Source organism: Pinus tabuliformis, chromosome X, assembly GCF_031772625.1.
Source record: "Pinus tabuliformis cultivar Carrire ecotype Pingquan chromosome X, CPIR1, whole genome shotgun sequence".
In the NCBI taxonomy this organism is placed as follows: domain Eukaryota; kingdom Viridiplantae; phylum Streptophyta; class Pinopsida; order Pinales; family Pinaceae; genus Pinus; species Pinus tabuliformis.
In genome coordinates, this window is record NC_142308.1 from 555,990,702 (window position 1) to 556,008,712 (window position 18,011).

Below are 18,011 nucleotides of genomic sequence, written 5' to 3' on the forward strand. Positions count from 1 at the left end.
GTAGCTAGTTGCTAGTTGTTAGTTGGAAGTTCCAAGTTCCATCCAAGGCATCATTTATAAACTGAGGATAGAGAATTCTTGTAATATGTTGCAACTCATTTTATGAAATGTATACTGCCACTTTGATGTCCAAGATGTGATAGTTCATTTAGTGTGCTTGCTGAGGGATGGAGGACCCCATTAAGCACAGTCTGCACACCTTTGTACATATTGGTAACATAGTGTAGTTATTTTATTTCATTTCTTTTCAACAAGTGTATTTTCATTTTATGCAAGTGTTTTTTTCCTTTCAACAAATGTGATTTCATTTCAGCAGGTGTGAGTGTGATTTCAATTGACCAAGTGTGATTTCAATTCTATTAGTGTGATTTCATTTATGCAAGTGTGTTGTGATTTCATTTATGCAAGTGTGTTGTGATTTCAATTCTGCAAGTGTGATTTCATTTATGCAAGTGTGATGTGATTTCATTTATGCAAGTGTGATGTGATTTCAATTCTTCAAGTTTGATTTCAATTTATGCAACTGTGGTGTGATTTCAATTCTGCAAGTGTGATTTCTTTTATGCAAGTGTGATTTCGATTTCTTTATGTTTGGTTTGGTTTTGATTAGATTGATTTAAATTGTTTGGTGATTAGTTTTAATTGCATTAGATTAATCTATACTAATAAATAACTACCTAGTACATATAGTACATGTATACCTCGTCAGTTCTACGAATCCTGGGTGGAAAATTAATGACAGGGATTTAACTTGCAATTCAATTTCAAGATATAGGCCTCACAGATAGATGGGGATCCACCTAGTTGGTAACCCCATTCTAGTTATCTACTAGGTTGGATATGAGGATGTTTATTTACTATAGCTTCCACCAAAATTTCTACCAAGCCTCTTCAACCATGAATTTATTCAATCCTTCATAGCCATGTATGCAAATGCAACAACTACAACTCGAACTTCAGTCATTGGATGTTAAAGAAAATGTTTTCATTGAATTGTTCCAACATCTCTAAGATCAGTGTTCAAAAATATAATTGTGAACACAGTTGCAGCTCTGTCATCTATACTTTGTGTAATAAAAAAATAATCCGCTTCTTTACTCCTGTCATTGTAAATGCCATTCCATTCTTCTGGAATGTAGTCATATTGAATTCAATAGTCGCTATGAATCTAATTTCACTATGGAAAAGGGGAAAACAAGAATATATATATATATATATTTTTCAAGGAAATTCCAAATACATTATCACATTAGTTTAGTGGTTTTCATTTATTAATATGAGTATGCAATTAAGGAATGGAAATCGCGTCCAAACTAGAGACCATGAAATTAAAAAACCTTGGACTTGGTGTGAGATCTCCACCTTATACCTCATTTTATTATGCATTTATCCTATGATATGTTGAAGCATGTCTCCATTTATTTATCCAAGGTATATTGGCCATCATTCCCCTTCAAATCTTTAATCCTGCAATGTGTTTCAGTGGTCTAAAGGACCAGAGCCAATCTTGAACAAGTTGGTTGTGCAAGTATTTGTCCAAAAGTATGTTTCTGTAAACCTAGAGAACTGTTAATTATCTACTCTTCGTGACATCCAAGTTAAGGCATTGAGATATTTTTTCAATCAATATTGGGCTAGAGCGGAGGTGGATATTGTGCAACGGATAGGGGTCATTGATTCATATCCAACTATGTTTGATTCAAACACAAATACTATGATATTTTAGCCCATCAAAATGGAATAATTACAAGCTACGATGAAATCCTTTGCTCATGATAAAATAATTGGGCTTGATGGTTGGCCCATTGAATTATATTTACACTTCTAGGAAATTATGGGCATTGATATATTCACAGCTACAAAATAACCTTGAAATATTGGATATGTCTTTGGTGATATTAATTCCAGTTTCACTACATTGATTCCTAAGGTTTCACATGCATCAACTTTTGTTGATTACATGCCTATCTCTCTTTGCAACACCTTATACAAAATGATTTCCAAAATCATTGCTAATAGGCTGAAACCTACAATGTTGGATGGTATCACCCAGGAATAATTTAAGTTCTTCATCAAAGACAAATTCAAGATGTGGTTTCTATGGCATAGGAGACTGTACATACTATTAAATATAAGAAGTTTGAGGTGATTGTTATGAATCTAGACCTGCGAAAATATTTTGATGGTGTAGATTGGACCTTTCTTCGACTCGTCCTACACAAAATTGGCATTTCATTTCAAGTTTCAAAATGGATCATAGCATGTGTATCTAATATGAAATTTATCGTATTGGTAAATGGAATTCCTACTAAATTTGTTTCTGCCTCTTAGGGTCTTTGACAAGGATGCGCCTTATCACCTCTTCTTTCCATTCTTTTTATTAGGGGACTTAGTATCTTGCTCTTGCATGCACAGGTCATTGACGGTGTCTTTATTACTACATAAGTCAGGATTACTCATCTGATTTTTGTCGATGATGTGTTACTATTTGGTAGATTATATGTTTTGGAATGGAGACACAATTATGGTATTATTGACTTCTTTGGATTAGTCTCTGGAATCCTTATGTAACGTGAGATGTTTTCATACTCCTTTGATTCCTTCGATAAGGGACGAAAGATCCAATAAAGCATACCAAGTAGAAAAAAATGTAAGATTTGTAAGCCATACTCCAAACCGAAACTGACCATCAAAATCTTACCATAAATAACCCTTTAATTATCATAAAAAATTAATATCTTAAAATACTTATAATGACTCTAATTTCATAACATAATTAATATCATAATAAATCTTACAATAACTCTTGTTGTTCATATTAAGTCAAGTTGGAGACAACATTGATTACGATGTGATACTTGGTTGCTTAATCTCATAGTTTATGGTCCGCCACTACCTTTACCACCATCTCATCCTCTACCATGTCACTTTTGTTCTCACCTACTCTATTCTCCAACACCACTTCTAAGTGCCAAATCACATTCATACAACTATCATACTTCTGCTTCATTTATCCTAGTCTAGTAAGGAAAACTTCATTACGTCAAGTGTCCTTAATCTCCAGCCACTACCACAAATATCTTCATAAATCATAAAACTTTACAAGCTTAAGTAATTTGGAATCCCTCCCCTTAGAAGAGCCATGGTCACATACCTAGAAGAGGATGAAGCTCTAGCCACTACCACAAATATCTTCATAAATCATAAAACTTTACAAGCTTAAGTAATTTGGAATCCCTCCCTTTAGAAGAGCCATGGTCACATACCTAGAAGAGGATTTCTTCATCCTCTTGATTGTTGGAAGTTCCTCTTCTCTTTTCATAAGCCCTTTCTTAAATCTCCTTCACTTATTTTTAAAAATCAATGGAAATCCTGTTGTGATAGTGTTATGCTACTTTCTTGGTTGTACCCTTGGCTTTATTCAATGGACCAAACCCCATGGCTATGTCCCCTCATTATTTTCTAAGGCGCACCCTACTTAGGCCTTGTTCATTGTCACCATTATCGAATAAACTGCTGCTAACCATTGTTATCTCACAGTAGGGGAGGTATCTTCCTTGAGGCCAATTCACCATAAAATTACCTCAACTACTCCAGAAAAATGTCCTCCATTACAAATTGAGACACAATAGGAAAGCATAGAGTAGACATCATTCAATGTGTACCTTTCATAAGAAATGAACACACTTTCTATATGGCTCATCCCTTATGTTATTTGTGGTTTTTATTAACATCACATTGATATTCCTCATTTTCTCTGTAAAATGATCTTCCATGGCTTTCATTACCTTGGAGATTCCTTGTCCTGCTGCAAGGTATATTATGGTAATGCACGTGGTAGAAGATGGAAGACTCCTAAAGGGTGCAAAAAATGACTAAAATATTACAGTAATGCAGTGGGAACATATGGAAATCTCTTAGAGAATATAGACAGATGACGAAATATTCCCAAGGACCTTCCCCTTAAAGAACACCTTTGGTGTAAAAATATTTTTAAGTCTAACAACAAGAATCTTAACTGTTATTTTGTACATGAATTTATATAATGATCTAGGCTTGAATTCATCAAATGATGGTGGCTTATATTTCTACGGGATCTTTGTGAAAAGTTGAACAACATCAAAAATTACAATTTTATCTTGTTGATCCAACTTTGCATTTTTAATGAATTCCACATAATGGTTGGAGTCTTTTATAAATGAGCTAGAATTTCCAATAAGATGGGTCAATATGCTCACAACATATTTCGCCAATTCATATGTGGGGGACCCAATAGTGTTGACAATCAGTCATAGAGGAGCACATGCTTTATGGATTTTAGGGGCTCCATAAATTCGAGGGCTGATTTTACTATCAAGAGACAAGTGCTTCTTCACATTTTCATCTAGGTTAGAGTCTTCAATGGATTTTTTACAATTCTGGTAATTTTGGGAATGGGTTGTCTTTGAGCTTCTTGTAGCTACCACTATTATAAAAGTGGTAATTCATTTTGGAGTTATAATAATTTCTATCCGTAATTATTGTCACCCCTCCTTTATCCGCTTTAAGTATGACAATGTGTTCATTGTTTCTTAGATTCTTTAGGGCCATTAACTGTTCATGGTTTAAATTACCTTTCAGAGGTCTCGCTTCACTTAACATGATCACACACTCTTGATTAATTTGCCTTCATCCTCATCCCCTAGCGCTTTAATTCCACCTTCAATATTGCAAATTATTTATTCAAAGGGAATACGCTTTGGGGTGATGGAAAAATTTAGCCCTTTATTAAGAACTTCCACCTCCTCTTTCATTAATTTATGATGAGATGTTAAACACTTTTTTATTCTTACAATGGCTAGGATAAGGGCTACTTGAATGGCCTAAATATGGAAGCTATTGATTATCATTAATATGAGAAAAAGAATCAAAATTATTATTATTAATTGGGCTTACTGAATTCGAATTATTTAAATTTTCAAGTTGTTGATGGAGTTAGGATTTACACTATTTATTGAATTCAAATTTATGCTTAAGGAGTCCATTTATGTTCAATTTTCCATGTTAATGTGTTATATTACTGGGGAATGAGGGTGTATAAATTTGTTGTTATCATTTGAGAGAAATTATTCAGATGTTATATTTGTGGAGTCTGCCCTTTTGTAACTATTGGTTTCTGTGCTGAAGTCAATTTTAGAGATAGGGTGAACTAGGACTAGAGAATTCAGATAATTCCTAAAGGGTTTGTTAAGGCTATTTTAAATTGGACCTTACCTACAGATGTGTCATTCGTCCACTCATTTATGGGAATAACAAGATATTATCAAATATTTTTAGAAGGCTTCTCTAAGTTGGATTATCCTATTACATCTTTGTAAAACAAGGGAATAAATTTTGAGTGGACAGCAAAATGTTAGGAAAGCTTTGAAAAATTAAAAAAATAATTGAGAAAAGATCCTATACTGAAAATTGAAAATCCAAACCAATAATTCATTGTTTTCCATAATGCTTGTATGGAAGGGTTTAGGGAGTTTCAATGCAGGAAAATTTAGTAGTAGCCTATGGGTATAGGAAGTTGAAAACACATGAAAGGAATTATGTTGTATATGACTTGGAGCTAGCGGAGACACCACTTGTTAGGAAAAAAGTTCACTTTGGTTGCAGATCATATCAGTTTGAAATATTTTTTCAGGCAACCAAAGTTAAATGTTAGACAACCATAGTGGTTGGCTTTCCTCAGTGAGTTCTAGTTTGAGATTAAACACATAAAAGGAAAGGAAAATAAAATAGTATATGTCTTAAGAAAACACACACACGCTTTGATGGGTACATTTGTGAGCAGCGTTATTACGGATTTTGTGGATAAAATTAGAAATGTAATACAAATGGATCCTAAATATATGGAAATTCATCATAAAATGTAGTAAATGAAATTCTAGGATATGGTGAAAAAATTGATAAATTTCTAACTTACAGAAATATTTTGTATGTCCCAATGATTATAAAACAAATGATACTATATGAATATCACAAGAAACTATACACTTGCCATCCAGGATGTCAAAAGATTATAACAACAATAAGGAATGATTTTTTTATGTGGGGCATGAAAAGGAAGGTGACAGAATACTTAGAAAATTGCCTAAAGTGTCAACAAGTAAAGATGGAACACCAACATCCTATTGGTTTTCTAAACCCACGAACTATTCTTAAATGGGAATGGGAAGTAATTTCATTTGATTTTATTACAAGATTACCCAAGATAAAATGACAAAACAAATCCATTATGGTGGTTGTGGACACCTTCAACAAAGCATGACATCTCATATCGGTGCAATATACTTATGGAATAACAAAGATTACCAATATCTTCATGAAGGAAATTTTTTGACTACACGGAGTGCCAAAGATGGTGGTGTCATATAGGGATGTTAAGTTTACCTCCAAATTTTGGAAAGCCCTGTTTGGGGGAATGGGGACTAAATTAAATTGCAACACTATGTATCAGCCTCAAACAGATGGAGAGACCAAGAGGATCAGTCAAATTTTAGAAGATATGGTGAGAATGTATGCCATGGATAGGCCTACCAAATGGGACGATTTTTTTCATTTAGCAGAATCTTCCTACAACAAAATATACCAAACTCCAATAAAAATTATTCGTTTTGAAGCTTTGTATGGCAATAATTGTTGTACACATTTCACTTGGAGTCTACCAAAGGATAAGTTGATATTAGGACCTGAATCCTTGTAGAAAATGGAACAAGTAGTGTGGAGAATTAGGCAAAATATTAAAACGGCACAGGACATGAAGAAAAGTTACATGGACAAGAAGAGAAGTCATAAAGAATCTAAGATTGGAGATCATGTTTACATAGGAATAAAATGCAGGAAAAGTACTTTAAGAACCTGGGCCTGTGCAAAGTTGGCAACACAATTTTGTGGTCCTTTTCAAATCTTGGACAAAATTGGTCCAATAGTGTATCAACTGACTTTGCCAAGCCATATTAAAGTGCACAATGTTTTTCATGTGCCTTTATTAAAGAAATGTGTTCATGATAATTCTCATGTAAATGATTGGAATTTGATACAGGTGGAACCTGAATGAGATTTCTTGTTAGAACCACTCCACAGTTTAGATTGAAAAGAGATCTTGCTTCAGAATCAAGCCGTCTCTCAGGTTAATGTGTAGTGGAAGCAATTTACACCTAAGGAGACTACCTTTGAGCGAGAGGATGCAATGAAAGAATCTTACCTAGCCCTGTTTCAGTAATAGTACAACTAAACAATAAACATCGGGAATAGTGTTAAATTAAAAAGAGGGGGAAGATGTAATACCCCTTTTATTCTGTGTAAATATTTTTCCGTTTTTATATTGAACTACTTTTAGATGTGATGGCTAGGAAGCCTGATGGATTTGAATTAAGGTGAACATAGAAAAATGATGATGTAATAAATGAATTTTAGTAATAAAAATAAAATATGGAAATTACTTGGGAAAGAAACACTGATAAAATATGGAATAAACCACCATGGGAGAGAAAGGTTTCCTTTAAGAAAAGAGAGTGAATTCCTTTTTTGGAAGAAAAAAACCTAGGTAGTGGGTCCCCAAATCCATTAAATATCGAATGCCATTATGGAAAAATCTAATATGGAAGTACTGTATGAAAATCATGATCAGGTGGAAAGTGGTTTAGCCCAAGTGAATTTTCCAATTCATACATGATTAGAAATTTTGTTTACTATTAAAATAAAAATTTTAGAAATTTTGTTTACTATTAAAATAAAAATTTTGTGTGTATGTAGTTTGATGAATTTAATTAAATTTGTGTACTGATAGTAGAATGAGTAGATACTAAGTGAAACTCTCTGTTCAATCTTTCTTCTTGTTTACTGAGGGAATTGCCATGTAAGTATTGTGCGAATGGATCAAATAGGTGAACTAGTAAATTGAGGATGGACAAAGACTTTGTAATTGAATTGATGGTGACTATTATGGTAAATTATGTAGAACAAATATTGTTCTTTATGATTATCAGGTTGATGTTATTTTTTATTTACACGTGTTAGAAAGAGGTTGTTGGGATATGCTACTTCAGTTAAAGAGATAAATATATGCCCAATTAGTTGGAATTCTGTTGAGGGACGTTAAAGCTATAGTTGACATAATCAAAGCTCATAGTTAATAACCATGTATGGATCCACTAATAGTAGGTAGAAAAATGGGGGTATCAGTTCCTAGGCGTGACCGAATTACTTATCTTCTTTCTTAAAGAAAATAAAAATAAATAAAGTTTATAGATCTTTCTCGGTGGATAGACGGGGTAGTATGGACAAATTCCACTACGGAGAAGAGCTCCTTCTCGTAGAGAGGAACTTCTGTACGATAATTAGAGGGTGTAAAGGAGGGTTCTCATACAACTACTTATTCGATAGTCATATCACTAAATTGTAGCATTCACCTTATAAGGCTATATGAGTTATGGATACAGGACAAGCCTAACATTTAACCCATAAATTTTGAAACCGAATCTAATGGGCTTGGTTCGTCCCATAGTTGATTGAATTCTCATAATACGTGTACTGGAAATCTTAACAACAGTAATTGATGGGGAAAATGTCGAAAAATGATAACCAATTATCCAAACAAACCATGACCAGTACCAAATATATCTTACCAGGTACTGCTAGAAACCTTCTTTTGTTGGTAATAGGACAAGGTGCCAATCTGTGGGTAAAGTATGAATAAATAAATAAATCAGTATCTCAACCAGAAATATGTAACAAAATGAAACGACTCAAGCACCTTTCCTGAACAGAGCATACCTGTGAGTAACATGAGGCGAGGATTCCTAAGTTTGGTGGAGAACGAGCTCATCAGTTCCAGAAGATTCGAATAAAGAACCCTGTGTATGAGATAAATAAACATGGATGTATGACATCCATGTAACATACACAGGCGCAAGAATCAGAGCCACACCGTTATATTCATCCCATAAACCTGAGTTAGAATGGCTAGAAAATAAGAAGAAATGAAATAAATAGACGGTAGATTTGAAAGGAATTTACCTTATCAACACCTTAGCTTGAAGTAAAGAAATGAAGTAGGCGCCACGAATCTCAAAACGAGGAGGTAAATCCAGCTGCCAACAATTTGAATATCCAACGCAAAAACTCATAGACAGAGACACCAATGCTTACAGATGCTAGGAAATACAACAACTAAGGCTGAGGGACAATCTCCTAGTGGCACTCCAAAAAGGAAAAAAAAATCAAATGGAAGGGAAACCGAACCAATGAACTGAGCATGGCAAAAAAAGAGAAAATGTTCTCAAAAATTTAGGGTTAGTAGTTCAATAAAGCGTCTCTATCCTTAGATTGCTGAAACGAATCGTCACCATCCAAAGATTTGTTGGAGATTTATGAAAATTCCATAACAGACAGACAACAAAAATGCTCTGTTTTTATATTCTGTTTTAACACAGAAAACTCAGAAAAAATAGAAAAAAAATCGTTTTCTGCCCTGGTGTTGCAGCAACGTAGTTTGGTGTTGCAGCAACGCAATTTTTTATTTTTATTTTTATTTTTTCTGAAAACTGAATTTCAACAGTGCACAGCGAAAGGGAAGTTGTATTCATGTATAATACTTCCTCTAACAGAGGGATTTCTACAAGGCTACTTTAAAGACATTTCAAAACTTAAAAAAAACTTCATGCTGTAAACAGAAAATACATTACTGTGTCTGCACTGCTGTACATTACGGAAAACAAAATACTCTGTCTCCTCTGAAAAATCAACAGGTTGTTTTTCACTGCTGCGTTTGCACTCTGTATTGCTGTGACTGCACTCCTGTGCATTTACAAAACACTCTGTTTCTGGTCAGAACTAATGTTGCTGTAACACTGTTTCAGCTCAGAATGCTGCTGTAACAAGCTGCTGTAACACGCTGCTGTAACACTCTGTTTCTTCCTTGAAGCATTTTACACTGCTGTGTGTAAATTACATTCATACATTCACGCTGCTGGATACAAAAAAAACTTCTGCACTGCTGTGCATTACAAAGAGAGCTCTGTCTCTGTTAAAAAAAAAAAAAAAACTAACACACTGTTGTGTCTACATTACATTTTTCAGATTCAACAGAAAACTGAAGTTCACGTTTTTTTTACTTGCCGTAAAAGCAAAACTATACCTGTGAATTAAAATAAAATAAAATTAAAAATCCTACCTACAATTACCAACTACGGCAATAAATTACTATCATTCCGTGAGTGACCACCATTCCGTAATAAATTGCTGTGTAATGGTTGATTCAGGAAAAGACTGGAGCTGCGGCTGTTTAATGGCAGTTCATCAATGTAGAGGTATGGCTGTTGATTCATCAGTACAGGAGTATGGCAAAGGACAAGCCTTGCAGTTGAAAATAATATTTCAACACTCCCCTTTAGTTTCCACTGCTGGGTTATCAGTCATACCCAGACATTTCCTCAAAAATTCAAAACTTTTCTGTCCCAAAGGCTTGGTTAGAATGTCTGCAACCTGCTCCTGAGTTTTGCAATGTACTAAGACAATCTCTCCATTATTTACCAACTCTCTGATATAATGAAACCTTGTGTCAATGTGTTTCGTTCTCTTATGAAACACAAAATTTTTGGATAATGCAATAGCAGAACTGTTGTCACAATAAATCACAGTTCCTTTTACCTGCTCTTGGCCTAAGCTCCCTAACATCCTTCTCATCCAAACTGCTTGACATGCTGCTGCTGTAGCTGCCACGTACTCTGCTTCTGCTGTAGACAATGCCACAATTGGCTGTTTCTTGGAAGCCCATGAAATGGCCCCTGAACCCATATGAAAAACATAACCGGAAGTGATTTTCCGATCATCTACACTTCCAGCCCAATCACTATCAGTGTATCCAACTAAATTTGAACATTCTGAAGTAGTATATAAAATTCCAAACCTTTTGGTACCTTTGACATACCTCAGAATTCTTTTTGCTGCCTGCCAATGTGCTTCCTTTGGCCTCTCCATGAATCTGGAAATTAAACTAACAGCAAACATAATGTCAGGCCTAGTAGCTGTTAAATACATAAGGCTGCCAACAATACTCTTGTACAAACTAGGATCAAAATCCTTGCTGCTATCTTCTCTGCTGAGTTTTAATCCCATTACTGTGGGAGTGATCGCTGCTTTGCATTCTTGCATGTTAAATCTGCCCAACACTTGATTTACATATCTAGCTTGTGAGATAAAAATTCCTTTTTCATTTTGATCTACTTCTATGCCTAAGAAGTATCTCAAGAAACCCATGTCAGTCATTTCAAATTCCTCTTTCATGACTGATTTAAAATTCTCAATGAGTTGATCATCATTACCTGTGAAAATAACATCATCAACATATAAGACAACAATTAAAATTTTACCATCTTTTTCTTTGATGTAGACGGTGGGTTCTCCTTCACACTTGTCAAATTCATTATCCAATAGATAGGAATCTATCCTGCTGTACCATGCTCTTGGCGCTTGCTTTAGCCCATAAAGAGCTTTCTTCAATCTGCACACTTTGTGCTCTTCACCTTTCTTCTCATAGCCTAGAGGTTGTTCAATGTAAACCTCTTCCTTTAACACTCCATTTAGGAATGCTGACTTCACGTCCATTTGGTAAACTTTCCACTTGTTTTGAGCTGCTATGGACAACACTGCTCTCACTGTTTCCATTCTTGCAACCGGTGCGAAAGTCTCCTCATAATCTCTCCCATATTGCTGCTTGTACCCTTTGACAACCAACCTTGCCTTGTGTCTTTCTATTTTACCTTCAGCATTGCTCTTGGTCTTGTAAACCCATTTCACTCCAATGACTTCTTTCCCTTTTGGTAGCTCAACCAAATCCCATGTTTTGTTTCTCTCTATGGCATTCATCTCGTCATCCATAGCTTCTATCCATTTCTTATCTTTAATTGCATCTTTGAAATGAATAGGGTCTTCAACATGACAGTATAAAGCAAATAAAGAATTCATACCTTCATTTGCTGCTTCTTGTTCATAAATTTCATTTAAATTTATGAACTTCTTACCTCTTTCATTTGGTGTATAAGTGCTTGAAGAAGCACTTGAATTTCCTCCTTGTGGTGTGCTTGAAGAAGCGCTTTCATTTCTTCTCAAGGGTGTCTCTCGCTGTCCTTGTGTTGGCGCTACTGTTTGGAGTGTTTCAGCCATTTCCTCATCATCTTCATCATGAGACAAACAGTTTTTGACATTAACTGTTTTCTCTATGCTTCCATGCCAAGCTTCCTCCTCAATGAATTGAACATCTCTGCTGACAAAAAATTTCTTGGTAGATGGGATATACAACCTGTAAGCTTTGGATTCCTCACTGTATCCAATGAAGATACATTTCTCCCCTTTGCTGTCCAACTTCCTCCTTAGTTGATCTGGTATGTGTGCATAGGCCACACATCCAAAAACTTTCAAGTGGGTGACATCTTGCTTTCTCCCACTCCATGCTTCTTCCAGCACTTTGTTCAACACTGCTTTTGTAGGACACCTATTCAAAATATACACTGCACAATTTACAGCTTCAGCCCAATAATCATTTGGCAAATGCTTTGCCTTCAACATGCTCCTTGCCATATCCATGATGGTCCGATTCTTCCTTTCAGCAACTCCATTTTGCTGTGGGGTGTACCTAGCTGTAAACTGTTTGTGAATTCCATTTTCTCTACAAAATCGTAGGAATTCCTTGGAGATATACTCACCTCCTCTGTCAGTTCTCAAAACTTTTATATGCAGCCCACTTTGGTTCTCCACAAGTGCTTTGAAATTTCGAAATTTCTCAAACACTTCACTTTTGTTCTTAAGGAAATATACCCAAGTTTTTCTTGTGAAGTCATCAATAAATGTTAGGAAATATTGGCTGCCTGCTAATGATGGAGCTTGCATCGGTCCACATAAATCTGAGTGGATGATCTCTAAGGGTGCCTTTGCCCTTATGCTTTTACCTGATGGAAAACTTTCTCTATGTTGTTTCCCCAAAATGCAACCTTCACAAAGGCTGTCCGGTTTCTCTATCAATGGCAATCCTCTTACCATTCCTTTTCTGCTTAACAAGTTTAGACCTCCAAAATTGAGATGTCCAAATCTCAAGTGCCACAACCAATTTTCATCCTTTGGCACGCTTTGGAAAGCCTCTTGTGTCACTGCTGCAATTTCTTCTTTATTTTTCAAATCTGCTCTTATTCTAAGAGGGAACATTCTGTTCCTTGTCATCTTCACTTCAGCAATGCATTGCTTGCTGAGTGCTCTGTCCATGATGGTGCATACATCATTCTTAAAGAAAACATTGTACCCCTTATAGACAAGCTGTCCAATACTCAAGAGGTTACACCTCATTCCAGGGACATAGTAGACATCTGCTATGGTTTTCTTTTCTCCTTGCTTTGTAAATCTTTTAACTTCTCCTTTTTCCATAACAGAAATTTTGCTATCAGTTCCTAGTGTGACTTCTGATTTCACATTTTTATCTAGGGCAGAAAAAAAGGCTATGTTTCCTGTCATATGGTTGCTGCAACCTGAGTCTAAAAACCATATGTCTTCACTGTTTGTTTCAGCCATATTACAAGCTGACAACACATTATTTTGGCTCATATTTTCACTAGTAATGTTTGCATTAGATCTATTGATCATATCATGCTGTTTCTTTTTACATTCACTCGCATAATGCCCATAGTTTTTACAATAATAGCATTGGACATTGGATTTTTCATACCTTTGTCCTTGAGCATGATGTTGTCCTCTTTGCTGACTGTTGCCTTGACCTTGGTTCTGATTTGGATTGCTGCCTCTTCCTTGAGCATTTGCTGGGCTGTTCCTTCCACCTCTGTTCTGGCTTCTGTCTCTTCCTCTCTTGTTTCCTCTGCCTTGACCTCTTCCTCTTCCAAAAGACATCTGGGTCTTGAAGGCTTGCTCTAGAGATGAGTTTTCATTTCTACTCAACCTCTGCTCATGTGTTATCAGTGATGCATGTAGCTCATCAACTGAAAAATTTGAGAGATCCTTTGTCTCTTCAATGGTGGTGATAATCGCATCAAACTTTGAGGGTAAGACCCTCAATATTTTCTCCACAATCCTCCTTTCTTCAATGGTTTCTCCATGAGTCCTCATCTGTGTGATCAGACCAATCACATGTGTGAAGAATGAGTCAATGTTGTCTGACTCTTTCATGTTCAGATTCTCAAAATCCTTCCTCAGCAATTGTAGTTTTGCTGTCTTCACTCTCTCCATGCCTTGATAGGATGTCTTGAGAGTTTGCCATGCTTCATTGGATGTCTTAGCTGCTGCTATTCTTGGAAATACACTCTGTTCCACTGCTTGATACAACAATACAATGGCTTTTGCATCCTTCTTCCTATTTCTCTTCAGTAGATCTTTCTCTCCCTGAGTTAAGTTGTTAAATTGATTTTCATCTGCTGGTTCTGCAAACCCAGATTCAACTAATTCCCATAAATCTTGAGAGATAAACACGGCTCTCATGGTTATGGCCCAATAGTCATAGTTTTTCCCATTAACTGTGGGAGCTGAGTGTTAAACATACCCATACTAGTGCTGGTGCTAGCCATTCTTTCAATACTTGACTGTGTAAAAAAAATTCACTGACTCTCTTCACTCTGCTGGTGAAGTTGCTACAGCAATAAACCCTTCCTTCAGCTTCTTTGACACTTCAAAGAGCCTGGACTAGCTCTGATACCATGTTGGAGATTTATGAAAATTCCATAACAGACAGACAACAAAAATGCTCTGTTTTAACACAGAAAAATCAGAAAAAAAACAGAAAAAAAATCGTTCTCTGCCCTGGTGTTGCAGCGACGCAGTTTGGTGTTGCAGCAACGCAATTTTTTATTTTTTATTTTTATTTTTTTTTATTTTTTTATTTTTTATTTTTTATTTTTTTTTTCTGAAAACTGAATTTCAACAGTGCACAGCAAAAGGGAAGTTGTATTCATGTATAATACTTCCTCTAACAGAGGGATTTCTACAAGGCTACTTTAAAGACAGTTCAAAACTTAAAAAAAACTTCATGCTGTAAACAGAAAATACATTACTGTGTCTGCACTGCTGTACATTACAGAAAACAAAATACTCTGTCTCCTCTGAAAAATCAACAGGTTGTTTTTCACTGCTGTGTTTGCACTCTGTATTGCTGTGACTGCACTCCTGTGCATTTACAAAACACTCTGTTTCTGGTCAGAACTAATGTTGCTGTAACACTCTGTTTCAGCTCAGAACGTTGATGTAACACGCTGCTGTATCACGCTGCTGTAACACTCTGTTTCTTCCTTGAAGCATTTTACACTGCTGTGTGTAAATTACATGCATACATTCACGCTGCTGGATACAAAAAAAACTTCTGCACTGCTGTGCATTACAAAGAGAGCTCTGTCTCTGTTCAAAAAAAAAAAAAAAACTAACACACTGCTGTGTCTACATTACATTTTTCAGATTCAACAGAAAACTGAACTTCACGTTTTTTTTACTTGCCGTAAAAGCAAAACTATACCTGTGAATTAAAATAAAATAAAATTAAAAATCCTACCTACAATTACCAACTACGGAAATAAATTACCATCATTCCGTAATAAATTGCTGTGTAATGGCTGATTCAGGAAAAAAACTGGAGCTGCGTCTGTTTAATGGCAGTTCATCAATGTAGAGGTATGGCTGTTGATTCATCAGTACAGGAGTATGGCAAAGGACAAGCCTTGCAGTTGAAAATAATATTTGAACAAGATCCGCAAGCGCATGTTGGCATGTGAAGATCATGTGATGGCCAAGTGGAGGGGTTACATGTTGAACGTTGAGCCCTAGATCTGAGTGAGGATCTCAATGTGAGAGTTGTTCCTTGAGGTTCTAAGTGTACGCTCCATTAAACTACTGCGTTGCATTACTTCCAAAGTGGGTTAATAGTAGAGGTAAAAGCATGCCAGGGTAAATCATACCTTATTTTAAGTTATACCTTGTTTTTATGTTATACCTTGTTTTATATAAGTGATAAGAATTTCTAATAATGACAACAATGTGATATGGTAACCTATAATAACCCTCGAATGCATTATATGTAGCCAGCAAGGGATAATATAAAAAGAAGGAGATGTACATGTATCACCAAAAATCATTTCAATTTCTTAAGTTTCATATACATGTTCTACTACATTTAACTGATATATATACATGGACAACGATTACACAATATATCTATATATCAAGAGTAAGAAAAAAAAATCAATCAATGGGTATATGACAAAATCCATACAATAATATCCTATCGAAAATGTGGATTAGGACTAAAATCTCTTCAAAGTTTTAGGGCTTGTATATTACAATGAAAGAATGCAAGAACACCCATAACTAATGTCATATCAAAATACAAAACCCTTATTTGAGTTTAGTATCAGCGTAACGAGGGTTCCTAATAAACTCAAACATGCAAGAACCTTGAAATGAATTGTGGCTAGATGAAAACCAAACAAAAGAATCACCTTTAAATTGATCGGCTGAAACTATAATTTATAGTTTACCATACTGTAATATGATTGGAGAATATCAAAGAGTCCTCTTTGATAATTTTCATCTTCACGACTTTCTCCCGATTTCAACAAATTTTAACGTGAAAAGAACCTAGAACCCTTGTTGTCTGAAAACTCACCACTATTTTCAACACAAGGACTCGTCTAAGTGAATATTGCGTGTTATTTATCACTATTTTCAACACAAGCACTGGTGTAAGTGGCTATTGCATGTTATTTATGAAGTTGTTTTTAGTGGATTTTTTGGACATTTCGGTGTAGAATCTGGTGGAAACATTTCCGGTGAAATATTGATTTGTGTTATTTAAATTGGTGTTTTGAATGTATATATGGATTTAGCACCCTAAAAAACTCCTATGGAACTTCAATTGTGCAGGGATTACTCATAAAGTTTGTGATTTCAAAAAAAAAATTGCATCATTTTAAAGAAATTAGACCAGAAAAAGCCACCTGAAAAGCTTCCAAAAAATCTCAATAAAGACAACGCTATGTGAAATATGTCATTAACTTTATCATAAATTAATACCTACCAATTAATATTACTTTTATCTTTTAAAAGAAAACACATACTCTTAATCATTATATCCACTCAAACAACATATATAATTATAATTCAATCCATTTTACATTTAAAATTCAAACAATTTTTACATATATCTCCTTATACAACATACATAAATTTAATTAATCTATCTATCTATATGTATGTTATTTTAATATATTATTTTTCGTAATTTATCAATATAATTTTATATTCTACATCTTTACATATACTACTGTAAAATTAGAAAATTTGAAAGTATATGGATTACCTTAATATATTGCAAATAAAATATCAACAATTAATTTTTTATTGATTTTAACGTTGGTTTAGGTATGTCAAGCTTTGTTTTCTTCCTTTCTCCACAAAACACAATTGGCTAAATTTGTAATTTAATCTGTCTTTTCAAATATTGATTTTCTTTGGTTTTTCCATAGTATTTCTTTACTAAAAAAATTTAGTAAAAGACTATTGAAATTAAGAAATTTACAAAATAATTAAAGGATTTGTGTATAATACGATTTTTTTGGAAATCTCGTAAATTGATTTTTTCCGTAGCCAGTTAAAGGAAGTCCATCTTGGGTCTCCGGTTATTTGACCCCATAGCATGTCATGAATATGGAGTTGTTTTTAGTGTGATTTTTTAGATTTTTAAGTGTTAGAATTAAGCAAAAAAAATTAGCTGAAATTTTAATTTATGTTATTTAAACTGGTTTTTTTAACTATGATATATAAATTCAACCCCCTAAAAACTATTATTCATCTCAATTGTGCAGAGTTTATCTATCAAGCTTCTGATTTAAATAAAGCCCTGACAGATTTTAGAGAAATTAAATAAAACCCTGACAGATTTTAGAGAAATTATACGTGAAAAACCCACCAAAAAATCTCATTAAAAACAACTCGATGTA